This window comes from Dermacentor silvarum, chromosome 3 (genome assembly GCF_013339745.2).
Source record: "Dermacentor silvarum isolate Dsil-2018 chromosome 3, BIME_Dsil_1.4, whole genome shotgun sequence".
Lineage (NCBI taxonomy): Eukaryota > Metazoa > Arthropoda > Arachnida > Ixodida > Ixodidae > Dermacentor > Dermacentor silvarum.
This window is the reverse complement of record NC_051156.1, coordinates 135,117,752-135,134,120: the sequence shown is the minus strand read 5'-3', so window position 1 is coordinate 135,134,120 and position 16,369 is coordinate 135,117,752. Positions and strand designations below refer to the sequence as shown.

Below are 16,369 nucleotides of genomic sequence, written 5' to 3'. Positions count from 1 at the left end.
GGTCTGTTGGCCATATTGTGTAGGGCGAACTAATAGCTTGAAAAAGCCGAACTTCCAGTACCTCGCACATTTCCCACTTAGTGCCTGTGGCATCCGCAATACGTACACAGAGAACACTTTAGGATCGTCCGGTTGTGAGCGGTGGGTGATATTGTAAAACACAGTCTAAAGAACGTACTTTCAGTATAGTTTTCAGTGTCCGACAAGCGAACAGCTAAATGAGGGTCGGGCTTCGACGTACACCGTTTTTTCCCGAGGAGTTCCACACCTCTTCTTCTCCTCGTGTCCCACGCTACTATATGCTGCCCGGTGCTGATAAATGAAATCGCGCACGTACCCCAAACGAACTCATCGCAAGTTCTGGGATGAAGTTCGGGTGTACCAAACTCCTAAAAACGGTAGTGCATACCTGATACGCGTATTGCGACATAGGTGCTAACTTTTCGAAATGTTGGTAGGTAGGCAGGTAAAAACTTTTTGTCCGGCAAGTTAACAGTATGTGCTTCACCCGGCCTAGGCGTCTGCCACGAGCCCTTGGGCTCTGGCGGCGTCGTCGGCCTGCTGGCGTGTTTTTTTTTTTTTTTTTTTTTTTTTTTTACCGAATCGCCGGTTGGCGACGACTACCTCCTCGCAAACGTCGAGTCATTACGCTTTACGTATACGGAGGACATAAGCTGCCGCTCCGGTTCATTGGTATGAACCACGTAAGGCAGACGGGACAGTCGCATCCTATAAGTACGTCAACAACGGTTTCGTCTGAGCTGGTTGAATCCTGATATCGCACAGCCTAAATTTACAGACAGGACAAAGAAAACCGAGTCACGATCAGCCACGTATTACGTTGCCCCTTCTTTGTCCAGTCTGTAAACATGGGCTGTACGACACGTAATTCTAAGAATCCTGTATGGTTCATTTCGTGCGCCTTACGAGAGGCACAGAAGGACTTGCGGGAATGTCTTCCCATTCTTCGCAGTTGCTTCAACGATGATCCGGGTAATTTCTATTATTTATTTTGCTTTTCGCGATGTTTCCATTCAGTCTGCCTACGTTCGTTTTCTCGCGTCTCCTGCGTGTTTGCGTTTATTTCTGTCGCATTCACGCTTCCAGTCAGCGGAGTACCGAACATATTTGTCAGCAGGTGTGGGCGGTGCTCCTTCTGCATCAGTCGTCTTACGTGAGAAGCACCGGCTGGCACCAATTATACGTTGCTTTCATATTTAATCCTCGCCCCCACCTCCAGCTCCACCCACCCCCCCCCCCACAAAAAAATAAAAAAATAAAAATAAAGTACTCTCTGTTACGATAAAAACATTCCATGGTGTATCTTGTGCTTCTGGCACTAAGATAAGCCTCCTAATTATCTCGTGCAAAAAAAAAGAGAAAACGCGTCGAAACGTTCTTTTTTAAGAAAGAAAGAGAGAAAGAAATAAAGAAAGAAAGAAAAGCTGTGACTCAATCATTGGCGGTTGTAGCTATATAGGAGGAGATCCCACGTTTTCGTGATTAGCTTGTGCTGGACATATAAGAAACTCCAGCAACGGGCAGAAACTGGGGCTAATCCTACTCATTTGGGTAACTCATAACGGGATACTACAACCATCGATTTAAGGAGAGAAAAAAAAAGGAAACGTGGCACACGGGATTCCGCAAAATGAATATACGTACATATCCGTGTACACGGACGAAGGCGTTATTCCTCCCCGAGGCACATATACTAAGCCTGCTCCGGCACGCGGCACTGAAACCCTATAAATGTGTATAGATGAATGGATGTTTGCTTTGGCACCTGCAAGCCGCGGCGGCTTCCCGTTTTGCCGTCATGTTTATTCTTCCTTTCCTCGTTTCATTCATCTTCCCCGTACATGTATTCCGCGCGTTTTTCTAATCCCGCAGCATCGATGGATTGACCTATACAAGGTTGCGGCCGCAACAGCTCCGTGTATATGTATGCGAACCATTAATCCTGGCCGCGGTGGTCTCGTGTATACCTCCTAATATATGTGCGCACAGATTATGCACACACGCAGAGGTCACGCACTAAGAGATCGCGACTCAAGCTGATGTTGCTCGCACCCCGAACAAACACACGCGGGTGGCTTCATTGCACGCGCGCCGCAAACGCGGCTCTTTGAACGCACCCTCTCACGCCGTGTGTTTACAGTGCGCGGTGTTTTATTGTTATTTGTGTACTGCGTTATATAGTCACGTGTTATATTCAACGGTGAGGACGAAAGAAAGGCTATTATTACTGCGAAATTTGAGCGAAAGGTAAGCAGCCGCAAGCGCGAGATCTTACTTGGTTGGTAGCGGAAAAGATCACGGTACAGAGACAAATACGATTCTAACGCAATATATAACACACTGCGCGCACTAACCAATGAACTCTTGCGCACACTAACGCACGCTAACGCACACGTATGTGCTCGCGCAACTATCTGACACCCCCTGTGCTCGTGCAAAGACACACTCACACACACACTTACCCTGGACGGTGCATGCTGTGTGCGTTTGTTGCGCAGCGCACACTGATGATAGTAACTCCGCCTGTTCTGAGCCTCCCCCCGCCTTCTTTCCTGTGTGCCGCTCAAATCTATCGCGAAGCGTTCGCCGCCGAGTCCGAATACCATTTGCGGTGCGAGATGGAAAGATTTCGGCCCGGCCCATTTGTTCTCGTCGGTGACGCTGTTTGCTGCACTCCGATTCGATCGCGCGCTTCCGAGGCTCGCCTTTCCCAGCTCTTCTCTTTCTCGCTTCGCAAGCGAAAAAAAAAAACCACTGCCGGTATCTGTCCGCCCTGATGGCATTGTTGGGGAGCTGCCCTTCTTTTTTTTTTTTCTTCTTCTTTTTTTTTCTATGTTCTCCTCGCTCCGACGGTCTCGTTTCTTCCAGCATCTCCGCATTCCCGTTTACTGCACAGTGCGCGGAGTGCCGTGATGTACATTCAAGGTCATTCCGAGGCGGTTGGTCCTTCTTTCTTCTTTGTAGGAAACCAAAAACGCTTTTATTTTGTTTATTTTCGTTTTGAGTCAAAGTGAATGGAAGCGGGGCAGTTGTCAGAGAACAAGCAGTAAGCCCCTACAAAAGGAGTGCATATTATCTCACTAGCCGCAATGGCAAAAATCAAAACAAAAAAGAAAGAGAAAAAAATCACTTTGAAACGTGATACGGAAGTTTCATTACAGCTTATCGCGTCTGCTTTTCTTGAAATGTTGACCTTGCCATAATTCCAGCTTGCCATCATTCGGTTGCGCTTTTCTCGTACATTAAAATGTAACAAACGGTAAAAAAGGAAGGCAGTTAGAGTGATAGATAATTCTTTCATAACTCTATTTACACTTCTTTGTGTGTGTGTGTGTGTAGGGGGGGGGGGGGGGGGGATTGAATATAAGCTGAGGAAGTGAAGGCCTAACTGCTTTCTCTTTTATTTTTTTAGCTCCAACGTAGTGACTTATGGTGCCTTTAGTGCACCACGGAGTTTTCCCGGCATTTTCATTATTTATTTTTACCAAGATGCGACCAAAGAGACATTTCCTCGCAGCTGAGATTCGAACCGCGGACCACCGTGACAAACGCTGTAGCAACAACGCCATACAGATGGTGTAGTCACACGAATCAGCACCTGTCATTTTCCTTCGATTTACCTCTTTCTCCTAATCTCAACACTGTCCTCATCTCGGTTGACCTTGTCTGCTATGCACAAAAGCAACCCCGCATAATTTACTACAAGCTTCTTCACTTTCTCCTTTTGATAATGTTTCGCCGCACGACACGAACGTCTTCCGCAGTGCCCACCTTATCGAACCCGTTGGAGCAGTTAGACCGTGGTAGGAGGATGGCTCCGGGTGCAACCCGCTGAGCGGCGACTGCAGAGCTGAAGTCGCCCCTCGAGCCACTCCGGGGCTCGTAGCCGAATGCGGTAATAGTTTGCACCCGGGGCAGCTGAATGGGCCGATGGAGAGAATGGGCTCAAGCAGAGAACTATACTGAAGGAACAGCGTGAGTGACTAAGCGTTCAGGCACTTGTACACGTGACGCGTGACGTAATAACGCCAGCAGCGTCATATCGCCAGCAATAACGTCAGCAGCGTCAACGTCAGCAGCGTGGACGCAGCATGAAAACAGGGTTAAATAAAAAAAAAAAAAGACTGAAGCGGAGCTTTCTTCCTGCAGCAAGCCATAGTGTTTTCCACGCGTTGGCGCCATCTGGCGCCAACGCCGGCGCCAGTGTTCGGGGTGCATGGTCCAATTACATAACGTGAGACCATTTCCCGTTTCATCTGCAATACGTGCTTACCGAAGAGCGCAAGCGAGCGAACGAATATATCCCCGTTCCCCGCCGACGCCTCCGCCATCTCCGCAACATGACGCCGCCGTGTTGAGGTGAAGCGTTTGTCGGTGAATCGTTTAGGTGAAGCCTTTGGCGGGGGTATACGTCACCGGTGCCTCCCAGAAAAGCGAATTAAAGCTGATGCACCGCGCCGGTGCGTAGAAGGACGACCTGCCCTTTGTGTTTTCTTTGTTGTGTTTCGACTTTTGTCGACTTTCATTCGGTGTTCCTGCGTGCGCAGCTAGGCTGCATAAAGAAGTCTCAGGCGGGTAACTGCTGTCGTTTATTACGTATATATTGTATAGTAACTGTTTCCGGTTGTAAGGAATAGTAATTTTAGCGATGCAAATACAGAACTTGAGGACTACGCATACAGAGGGCGCAGACAGACTAAAGCTCTTTTCGGCTGTCCGTGAAAGAAATTTTCTTCGTTTCTCGTGCTCAAGCGTACGGTACAGTCACCCGAAGCCCGCACAACACGTCCAAAGTTCGTCATTCGCGCTAGTAGCACCACGGACCAACAAAACCCCAATTTCTCTCTCTCTCTCTCTCTCTCTCTCTCTCTCTCTCTCTCTCAGAGGCCGAACGTTAAACTCAGAAAACCTCGGTTCCAGCAGAGCGTATAGGAGAAAAGAAAGGAGCACGCTCTCACGCGTTTCGAACGGCCGCCCGGTCGTTTTCGAGCGCATTCCGTGGGACGACGTCGAAGCATAAATAGCGGACTGTTTGCGAACTGGCCTGCTCTGCGGAGAGACAGATGCGTAAGCAAGAAGAAGAACGCAGTTCAGGGTGGCCGTAAAAATGATTCTCTCTCTCTTTCTCCGGCGCGTTGCGTTTCGCGGGGGAGAGCGCACTCACTGAAGGCGTGCCTATATATATAAGCCGACATAGCATGCGTGCATAGCATGCGCACAACCAATGCTGGCCTGGAAGAGCAGCCTTCTCTGTCTTTCATTGCTTTATCTTTAGTTATGTCCTCCTTTTACTATTTCACACATTCATCGATAGTTTATCAGAATTTGCGACTGAAGAGGCTGAAATTGAACTTTATGCGTGGTTGACAACAAGAACTATATTACAGCTGCAGCGGAAAAAGATTAGCACAAGGGACCGATCACCCGATCAGATAAATTGCGGCTCGCGACGCCGTTGTCCCCTAGCACGCGGACAACGAGAGTGCCAGGCACCCCCTCTATGAAACATGAATCATGGGGCACTTTAGATACCATGCAGTGTGCACGGGAACAAGGGCGCCGCGTACCGCAATTTCCCTGCTCATGTCATAGGCCACTTGTGTTAATCTTTTCCCCCTGCAGATGTATACATCTGGCTAGCCCACGCGTGTTAACCTTCCTGCCTTTCCATACGTTATCTATCTATCTAGCTATCTATCTATATATCTGTCTATCTATCTATCTATCTATCTATCTATCTATCTATCTATCTATATGTCTGTCTGTCTGTCTGTCTGTCTGTCTGTCTTCAGCGAACGAATTGCGGCATTCGGCAGTGGAAGTTTTCCTCCCGTTATCTTTCGTTTCCTCTCCGCGTTATCCCGTCCATCTCCCTCCTGCAGCGTCACAGCTATATAGAAATCTCGACTGCAACAGTGCGCGTCGTTCCGCCGCAGTTTCGAATCGCGAGAGGGGTGCGAACTGCGACGACGGTCGGGAGCGTCGAAAGGCGGCTGCCGCGGCGCGTTTTCGACGCCGCTGGCAGCTGAAATGCCAAGGCTGTTTCGGTCGAGCGGTCTCGTCGACGCTTTTGCGGCAGCCGCGAGAGGCTTCGCGCGCGCGCTCCTTCTCGTGCGAGTCATTCTGCAACAGCTCCACTGCTTCCTTCCGTCGCCTTCCGATGGCGTCCTGCGCGCGTGCGAGCATCTTTGCGCGCGCAACTCCTCTTTGCAGAGTTGCTTTCTGAGAACGTCTGGCTTGTGCGAGCGCCTTTGACTCTGTTAGTGCTGTCCGTGCACGTCTCTCTACCCCCATCTCTCTCCCTTCTTTCTATTCCCCTTCCCCCAGCGCAGGGTAGCCAATCGGACTCTTGATTGGTTAACATCCCTGCCTTTCTTTTATCTCTCTCTCACACCTCTTAGCGGAAGAGCGTTCCGCCCATCATGGTTACTCCTGCTTAGCGCAGTCTTGCTTCTCCTCTCTTCTTCTTCTTCGTGATTTATTTATTTATTTATTATTTATAAGAGGAAAGGGCCTGCTGAACCCGCCGTAACTGTCCAGCGCGCGGCTCGCACTTGAACATTGGTCTTTCGTCATTTCCATCATTGAAGTATCAATGTTTAGAAGGAACAAAGTATGTGCGTCAAAACAAATCAATTCATTGGACGACGAGTCGGAAATGACGGTTGTGACTGTTCAACTCTGTTGGAACTTGTTGGACACTTGGATGTAGTACGTTGTTGCTATATGCGCATAGTCGCATACGACCTATCGGGTTGTGTTTACGCACACGCGTTTCGCGCGTATACGGAGAGCATCTCGCCATGCTCAATTTTGCTTATATACACTGCAACTTGTAAAATATCGTCCAGGGAGCGTTGTGTCGCAAGAATTTCTAAAAAGGATTCACTAGCGACAAAGATAGAAGCAAACCAGATGTTGCGGGGCATTGATGCGAGAAGGTGAGCTATACCCTCCATCAAACAGCGGCTCTCTCGCATTGCTTCCACCATGCAGCGCCCACAAGGAACAACCCTCCTTTCCTTTTCTCCCACATGTCGGACCGAGGGTCTACGTGACGCGTTTCTCTTCCTTCCTTCTTCCTCTCTTTTCTTATTCCTTTTCCTTATCTTGTTGTTGTGTGGCACATTTCTGCGCGCGACATCCGTTTCACAGGAATCCGCGACTCGTGCCAGTTGCTCCTGGATATTTGCGCGCTGTAGCAACGCCCTCTATAGATAGCAGTTCTGCGCACTCGGCTTTATGGCGGCATGCTACTTATACCTAAATTTCCATTGCCAAGCCCGGCGTGCACATCGAACTCGATGCTGATAGAGCGATGATACGCGTCCTTTTCAAGCACGCTTGACCTTCATCTTGCTAGACTATTCATACCTCGTGCTTCGGATCGCGCTAAAAGGTTATATGCGGATCTACTTCGATGAAGGTCAAAAGCGTGCCCGTGTTGCAGGGGTATCGTAGTTATTCCAGCGTTAAGTAAACAGTCAACTTAGAGTTGCATATGCGCTCTAGCGCAAGTTTCGCGCTTTAATACGTCAGGAGGACTGCCCGCCATGGAAAGGTGCTGTCAGACGGGCCTTTGAATGTCGACCGTGGACTCGTTTGTGTAGCTAAGGACACCAAGTGAGGCGCCATTTGCTATACGCTGACGTGTCCGTCGACATTGGGCTTAGCGCAGTTCCCCAGATGAGTTGCATTCGCTATGTACGTACATTCGGTCACAAACGTTTACGGGTCACTGGATTTTCTGGAAAAGAGCGGAATTCCCACAAAAAGATGCTGGGCCAACCGCCTGACTCCACCTCCCTTCAGGGATGCAATGACCAGACGTAAAAATGCCGGAAAGCGACGCTTGTTTTTCATCTAGTGCAAAAAATACTTCTATTCTCTCTCTCTCTCTCTCTCTCTCTCTCTCTCTCTCTCTCTCTCTCTCTCCGTTGCTCTTTTCTTTCTTTTTCATTCGTGAAAGAAACAAACAAATACAACGGTTAGAGTGGCCCTCGCAGCAGAGCAAAACGGGGCCGGCTATAAGTGTGACGCGTGCAGCACCTGTGCCAATGTGTCGGAGAAAGAATTTCCGGAAGTCCTGTCGAAGAAGGGGGGGAAAAAAATACAGCGGCGGGCGGTGCACCGCATTCTCCTCCCAACGTGTCTCTCGCTCTGTCTCCCTGTCCGTCAAACTGTCATTCACTGGAGAAGACAAGAGAGCGCGCGAGCGCTGTCACTCACTCACTCTTTAACTTCATTCTCTCCTCTTGCGCTTTCGTCCTTTATTGTCACGACTCGCTTTCATCTTTTATTGAGATAACAATTATCTGGACACCCTAGGCGAATTTCTGCCGTCGCCGTGGGCTTACGTATAAAGTCCACGGGCGATAAAATCGTCGCCGCGCGCCGTACGCTGTATGTGCAAGTAAAAGCATGCGACGGGGAGCCGCCGCGAGCGTCCACCCGCGCGGCTGTAGCTAGCCGTCTGCGGCGGAGGCAGAGTCCGCCCTCACTGTGTTTTCGCGGCTAAGATCACATTGATGCGAGCGCCGGCACAATTCGCTCGCTGCTGCGGCCGCGCTGACTCACTCCAGCGTTTTGACAGCGAGTTTCCACGATAATCGAGGGAAATGCTTTCATGTTTGCTTGTGGGCGCGTGACAGCATGCTTGTTAATTTAATTGGTGCGCCTATGTTTACAAGTTTAAACGGCCGATAAAACTGCTATCCTTACTTTGTATAGCTGTCCACTAATTTGCTATCGCAATCGATGCTTCGCCTTTCGGGCGAAACTGCGACTTTTCTTTTTTTTCCTTTACCGAGGCAGCCAGGGGACGTATGCTCGGACGATCACTCTCGGCAATATACTATCGGTTTCGCGTGACGTAGTGCTCAACCAGCCAATAAGCGCGCACTGAAAGACATATATCGCCCAACGCGACCGTCCGAGAATACGTCCCCAGGATGGTGAACTATATGTGACGTCACCGCTCTTTGACTGATAGACTGATTCCACCATTTGTGAGCCCTATATTTAAGTAAATGCCGACTCTTCACCCTGCTTTCAGTGCTTTCGGTGTTTTAGATTGATCAACCTCGGTGATGTACCGGATTAACCGGAAGGCTCCGGATTAATTTTGATCCCCCGCGGAGTTTTCAACGTGTCGTGACATCCAAGTAGAAGGGTGGTTTACTGTTCGTTCCGCGGCCAGGTATTGAGCCTAAGACCTCGTTAATTCTCAGTGACAAAACGCTAACTACATCCGCGGCTTCCCCGTACGAATTCATTCACAGCTGGCATGAGTAAATTTGTCCTGATTACGTGCGACTTCCATTAAGTATATATTGAAGACTGGTCGTTGCCATTGCATCTAGTGCAGATGCACTTGCTCTGGAGCACCTGTAGCAACAAAAATGTGTCATCGAAGGCCATCTGCAGTTCTGAACCTCCTTGGTCAAAAACTTCGTCCACCGTCCGCTTCGAAGAACGCGTATACATGCACTTGCGCGCTTGAACCGCAGGAGGGTGCTTTATTCTGCGAAACGACCCATTACTCGCAGTTTCTCACGTGGTGATGGAGCAGACTGAATATAAAAATAAGAAAAAAGTAAGGCATCGCATATCCGCAACCATTAGTGGCCTCGGCGGGGTCGTTAATTGCAGACGAGCCATTAGAAGGTCGGAAGGGAGCGAAAGGGCCATAGGCGGTCATGAAAAGGTAGTTTCGCTGCATGAATAGCGACGGACGCATAACCGATCCTAATGGAAAGCAGGACGGAATGGAAGCGTCTAGAGCTTCGAGACTTTGGCTGGGCGGAAGCCGCGCCGATCGGCGGCGATGTCGCAAGCGAGACGAGCAAGGAAATTCCGCGGATGAAGCCATCACCAAGTCGCAAAAAACCGGCGCCTTGCGGATGTTTCATGTTTTTTTCTTATGCTTGCGTGTACTCCCCTGAGCAAAAATATACAGAGGAGGGATTCCGCGATAAAGCCCATTTTCTTCTTGTCTACGAATGTAACTTGCACTCTAAATTTGCGCTGCGAACATTTCATTGCACTCGTCAATTGCAGTTTGTGCGTCCGAATTACGAATAAATACAGTTTTAAAGGCGAAGCTTTTCTTTGCCAACATCGTCGGGATTTATGACCGTGGCTGCGGCCTAGCTGTTCCCTTGCCGAATAGGCCAACCAATCACAGCGGAGCATGCGCGCCGCGCGCACCGCTACGTTCCTTGCAGCCCCACCAGATGACGCTCGCCTCCGCGGCAGCGGCGGCGCCGGCCGTGCGGGGAAAAGAAAAAAAAAGATCCATAAAGCTCTTTTTTGCGCATCCGCGGCTGCACAGTAATGAGGAAGCAAACGCTTCTTGCGGATAGAATGGATTCGAATTGCGCTACTTTACGTATGCGCATGCTGCCTCTGAAATCATGATGTGTTCAAGGTGTCCGTCGTACTCGCTATAGCAGTCAGCAACTCCGCTTAACAAAGACTCGGTATAATTTGTGTGCGCTCGCCCTTGTGTACGTGTGTTTCGACTCTATATATAAGTATTCACACAAAGCTTCGCTGTATCTAAATCCCAACTCATTGGATCTGCTGCATTTTTGTTTATTATTTTCTTTCAATGAGCATGCGGTTCGTTTATTTTGCTCACAAGTGCACATCCTCCTCCTCCTCTTCTACTCACTTTCCCTTCTGACCACTACCATTTCGTTTATTTCTCTCTCTCTTTCTCTTCCACAACCGATAACTCTACACTTCCAAACACCGTCGTCGACCAGTTCGTTTTCTTCTCTTTGTTCATTTACGCTTGGGTGGTCATGAGGGTCAGAGAAAGAACTTTCTGTCGTTATACCCTTCAAAATGACATGACACATAGCCTTGTTGGCCATGTTTTCCGTTTAACTCCAAAGCCTCGATACTACAAGCGCTGCAGGCCGCGGCTTCTCACCCCTCTCCCATCCTGCGGCGGGCTAACGGCAGCGGGCTGCTGCTTGCGTAATTAGGGTTTCCTCCGCACGTTCTTCCGGTGCGAAGCGCCTCACGAACTCCGTGCAGTACTGTGAAGGTTACGAGTCAGAGTCAGGGTGAAAAGTCCGATGCAAGACAGACCCCGTTGTTCGCCGACAGTTCTACCATGTGCGACACTGCGACTGAGTGGATGGATCACGGAAAGGTTAACGGCGTGCAAGGTAGCACGAGACTGTCTTCTTCTTTGAGACACACGGGCGCAGTCGGTTCACGTATGCGATTGGCTGACGCGGCCATTACCTTAAGTTGCACTGCACGAAGTTGCTGAGGTCGCTGAGCGTGAGCGGAGAAGCACCTACTACGCGCCTAACCTAACCGGCGGTGTGACGGGACCACTTTAGTTTCTCTTCTTTTTTTTTTCTTTTTTACTTCCTCTTCTTCTGTTTTTTTAGGCTCTTCCGAGGTACTACGGAAGGGCGCAGATTCCGCGCGGCCGCTTATATTTATAGCTCCCTTCTTCCGGGTGCGGAGGAGGACGCTCGTTAGACCGCCATTGTCTGTGAAGTGCCGTAGCTAGCACGCTGGTACCCGCTCGATTTGTTGTGGCTGCGTAGGTGTTGGCGACTTTCGAGAACTTTTTCGGCGCTCCTAGTAGACGAGTTCGCCTACGCGCTGCCACCTAGCGTGTGCGTGTGAAAGCGCGCGACAGGTGTCGCAACTGCCTCACTAAGCTATATACTCTCCCGCGTGTGTACACGGCCTGTCTTCTCTGCGTCGAGTTCGGGGCATGCGTTGCGCAAGCGGGGTGATTCTGCGCTGAAGAAGGCGTGCAGGGCGACGGGCTATAAATACGTTCGATTACGATGTAGATTTATGCCGTTGCGGACGTCCAATTAAGAGGCTGTCACCACGCGACTCTATAGATATGTTTCCTAAAATTCCCCCAGCCTGTCAAGGACACGCGCATTTCCCTGCAGCCTTGCATATAATCGCTCTTTCCTAACGAACTTTATTGTTTGCACACGGTGACTTAATTCCCCTTTTTGTCAGGTTGCGCCTAAAAGCCAAAACGTGAAACCAGCGGATGATTTTAATTACTTGAAGGTGACACTGCCGACTTATTCTTTGGTGGAGAAAGGGTTGACGGAGTAATAAAAAAAAAGTCGCAGTTTCTCCCGAAAGGTGAAGCATCGATTGCGATAGCAAATTAGTAGGCAGCTATACGAAGTAAGGCTAAGTAGTTTCATCGGCCGTATAAACTTGTAAACGTTTGCTTACTAACTGAATTAACAAGCATGGTGTCATGCAGCACAAGCAAGCATGAAACATCTCACTTGATGACCGCAGAAACTCGCTGTCAAAATGCTGGAGCGAGCAAGCGTGGCGGCAGCAGCGAGCGAATTGACCTTCGTGCTGCCTGTCGCTTCAACGCGAACTAAGCGGCGTAAACAGCGCACACGAAGCTATCAGCACTCGGCGCGCACTGTATCCCCATCGCAGATCGCTTTCAAAACAGGGCCGGCCCGGCCGCGCCATACGCAGCAGCTGCCGAAGTAGAACGCCCCCCTGCCCCCCCCCCGGTGCCTTACGCGCGACGGAATATGTCGCGCTTTCTCCCAGCATTCCTCCCTTGCGCGCGCGCGATTGAGCCGCCATCGTCGGCTCACCCTTGCACCATTTCTCTATATGCTTGCACGCTTGCACTCCCACATACGGCGTGTGGCGACGATGTTATCACCCTTGAACTTTATACGGAGCATCACGGCGACGGCCGTGATGCTCCGTATAAAGCGCAGTTACCTACAGTTACATTCTGGAAACGCGCAGAAATGCGCCGGGAGTATCCATATAAGCTATCGCAATAATAAGGGAAACGCGTATTCGAGTCACAGACCTCCTCCAGAGTCACAGACATACACAGGACTTCCCTGTATGCCTATCTGGACACTGTTCTGTTTGTGTTCTGTCCGCCTCGTTGTAGCAGTTGATTGATTGATTGATTCTGATGCCTCAACACTGTACCTCGGCTACGAAATGACGCTTCCAGCTACCTCAGAAATGAATGCGCTAGCCTTTTTGAATTCCCACCGCGATGCCGTGGTCGATAACATGAGAGTGATTGACGACGTTTACGATAGGGGCTCGAAGAAAGCTTCGCGGTTCCCGCGATTATTTAGCTCCTGGGAATACGGAAGGGGAAAGGAGCAACTTTCTCAAGCCAGCGGAGGACGCAGCGCCTTCTATTGATGACGCAAAGTGAGCAGCTGTGACGTCAGTCACGTTATACAGAGCAGATGTTTCTATTGCAGAGCACGTCGTGATGAAAAGATGAACGCGGTAGCCGTCGCATGCCGGCGTCACCCTTTGGTTGTATTGGCTGTCAGCCAGCCGGCGTAACGTCGCAGCTCGGAGCTAACGGCTGCATATGCTTCGAGTTGCCGGTTTACGACGTGTCTTCCGCAAGCAGTGCGACGATCGTCCCACGATTGTTTGGCCTAATGTTCCCGTTATCTCGAATGGCAATCCTGGTCCCCCATGCGGCACCGGAATTGTAAGCTTCTTCTAGGACACCCGCTGCAGCACACAGTTATAAGCTGAACATGCAAGAAACCTGTGTCCGCGGTCACAGCTGGAGGTGATCGTACGTGGTATAGCGGTGATTCTGATATAACGTTGATCAATTCTGGTATGACGGGCAGCTAAGTTAAGCGCTTCTCATATATATATATATATATATATATATATATATATATATATATATATATATATATATATATATACCGACAGGTATACCGTCCGCAGCAGTTAAGCACACGAGAAGGATAGACATTCGGAAAACAACGTGAAATAAGCGGTAAAGTGACGTGACGAACGAATTAAGCACGCGTGAAAAAAAAAAAAAAAAAAAAAAAAGCGTATACCAACTCGAGCATAAATCCGCGACGCGCGAAAGCGCCAATGCTGATCCGGAAGAAGACCGGCACATTTCATTTCTCAATTGACTGACTGATTTGTTGTTTGGTTGATATTGATCAGGCGCCATAAATTGATGACGTAGTAGAGAGCGCCGCATAAATTGTGGCTATACCAGCGGTTGTTTATTTACGCCGCAGCGATGCACTGAGCATGCACGGAGGCCGTGCATTCGACTCCCGGGAGCATTTAGATGGGGCGAGTATAATGCGAGAACGCTCGTGCATACTTAGATTTCGGTGCACGCTAATTAAGATCCCCTGGTTCTCAAAATTAATCCAGAACCAGAATTCTTTTTTAATTTATTCAATCAAATGAGCACCCCGGCAGTTATAGAACGGTACGCTTCGAACAGTCACTCCCTCATGAGCAACTGTTGATTACATTCAGGCGAACATTGACTGCGCTTTATGCGCGACACAAAACTTGCTCTGCACGTTATATCTGACGCGAGCCACCATAACGCACGCTTTATTCCGGCAACTTGCAGTAATACGTTGCGTAACTCTGTTGCGTGCAGAGAACTGATGCCGCAGGCGAAGCGCGTATATGGCTGACTCAGGTTTTCCCTCTCTCTTTCCCTTCCTCCCTCTCTATAGCTTTTTTTTATATTATTAATATTTTCATTTGCTAACGCACCGCGCATTTCGCAACACGCACTTGCTCATAGATCCACGATACATGCGATTCCCTGCAGCGCGCATGACTCCATTGCTCCGTAGACGTAAAAGCGAGAAAACTTCTATCGGGGCAAATGACGCATCATAAAATATCATACTGCCACTTCTAGGAGGTAGTGACGAGGTTGTGATCGCTATAGGCAGAGTTCAGACCAGATGCATTTACAATCGCCGACTGTGTATGTTTGACCTTTCTTTTCTTTTTTCGCTTGAACTTCCCGCATTTAGAAAACTCGTGCGCCGAAGCCATGCGCCATGTTATAACGAGTACCGCGCAGTCTGGTTTGTAATGAACACTGATATCTAAGCGACAATGAATTTGCACAGTCTTGATCAAATATATGAGGAGGAGAGGGAGGGGTGGAGGCGGCATGCGTAAGAACGTATATATGAGCTACTTCGCTGTCGATAAACCATTCAGATAAAAGATATTAAGATACGTTAAAACATATGACCGCTATAATGACTCATATAAGCATATCATCGCTATAAATATTACTTTTATTGAGAGAAAAACAAAGAATACTTTAAGAAAACATTGAAAAAGAAGGATGGAGGCCTGCACATTACGATGTATTACCACGGTGAGATAAAGCGGAATAAAAGACACTCAAAAAACATTAAAAGAAGCACGTGTTATCAGTGCGCGCAATGCAATTTGAATTGAATTCTGGGGTTCTACGTGCCAAAAGCACGATATGACTATGAGGCACGCCGTAGCGGAGGACTCCGGATTAATTTTGAGCAGCTGGGGATCTTTAACGTGTCCCCAATGAACGGGGCACGGGCGTTTTTCATTTCACCACCCATCGAAATGCGGCCGGGATTCGATCCCGCGACCTCGTGCTTAGCAGCATAGCACTCTGCCACCACATCCGCGCTCCGTAGGGTACCGTTCCTGCTTTACCGAAGCCTGACAGGCAATCAGTCATCGATGATGCCTGCGAGTCCGCGGCCTCTACGCTTCGAAACGTGAGACGAACATCTGCAGCAGCAGCCGCGCGACGTCAGGTCCCTGTGTATTCTGCGCAACACATCGGCGTAAGGACACTCGGACGGGGCTTACGTCGCAAAATGACGCCAGACAGGGAAACGACGAACAAAAAGAAAACAACTTTGACACGACGCGCTGTCGGCCGATCACTGCGGCTGCGTTTCTAGCTAGCGGATGTCCTCCATCGGAGCAACGAGTTCCACCGCTCCCACAAACTGCAGCAGAGCGCGCGCTCTCCGACGATCGAACAAAGATACAAAAGCGTAAAAGAAACATCGCTAAAAAGAGAGCGATAAAGAAACGAAACTCCCCCGCAAATAACAAAAAAGGAGAACGCCGCGCGCAACCAGCGGCGCAACGCAAGACCACGTGCCATAAATTCCCGGAGGTGACGTGTTTTGCGTCACAGTCCGCAGAGAGGAAGTTCCGGCGTCCACGTGGTGTTCTGTGGTGACGCCACGTCCAATGGCTGTAATCCACATGAACTTTGTTGAGTGTGTTCGCCTGTCATCTGCACCGCGCCACGGAAACTTTCGCAGGACTCACTACAGCCTTTAAATGGTACGATGGTACGTACGAGCATTCTTATGAGACGCGCGTCGATTCGGTGGAAGTTTTCGATTGTTTCTGAGCCGTTCGAGGCTGCGGTTAGCCGACCGTCGTCGCCGAAACCTTGAATGGTGCGGAGCCGGTACTTGCGGATGAATTGCCTAGGCCTAAAACGCCGTGCATGGGGCTCCCC

At 49.5% G+C, this 16,369-nt stretch overlaps 1 protein-coding gene across 6 annotated transcripts in view; it reads left to right on the top strand.

The window, feature by feature from the left end:
* LOC119445803 (calcium-transporting ATPase sarcoplasmic/endoplasmic reticulum type) overlaps positions 1 to 16,369 on the top strand; it is a 663,011-nt gene that overhangs the window by 610,829 nt on the left and 35,813 nt on the right. Inside the window, exon 1 of one of the 6 annotated variants that reach the window (XM_037710089.2) lies at positions 16,044 to 16,188. The exons of 4 other annotated variants lie outside the window; for them this stretch is intronic. The gene's annotated coding sequence lies outside the window, so the exon portion shown is untranslated. Of the gene's footprint in view, positions 1 to 16,043; positions 16,197 to 16,369 lie in introns of those variants that run through there. One more of the 6 variants, XM_037710088.2, reaches the window with a different exon arrangement.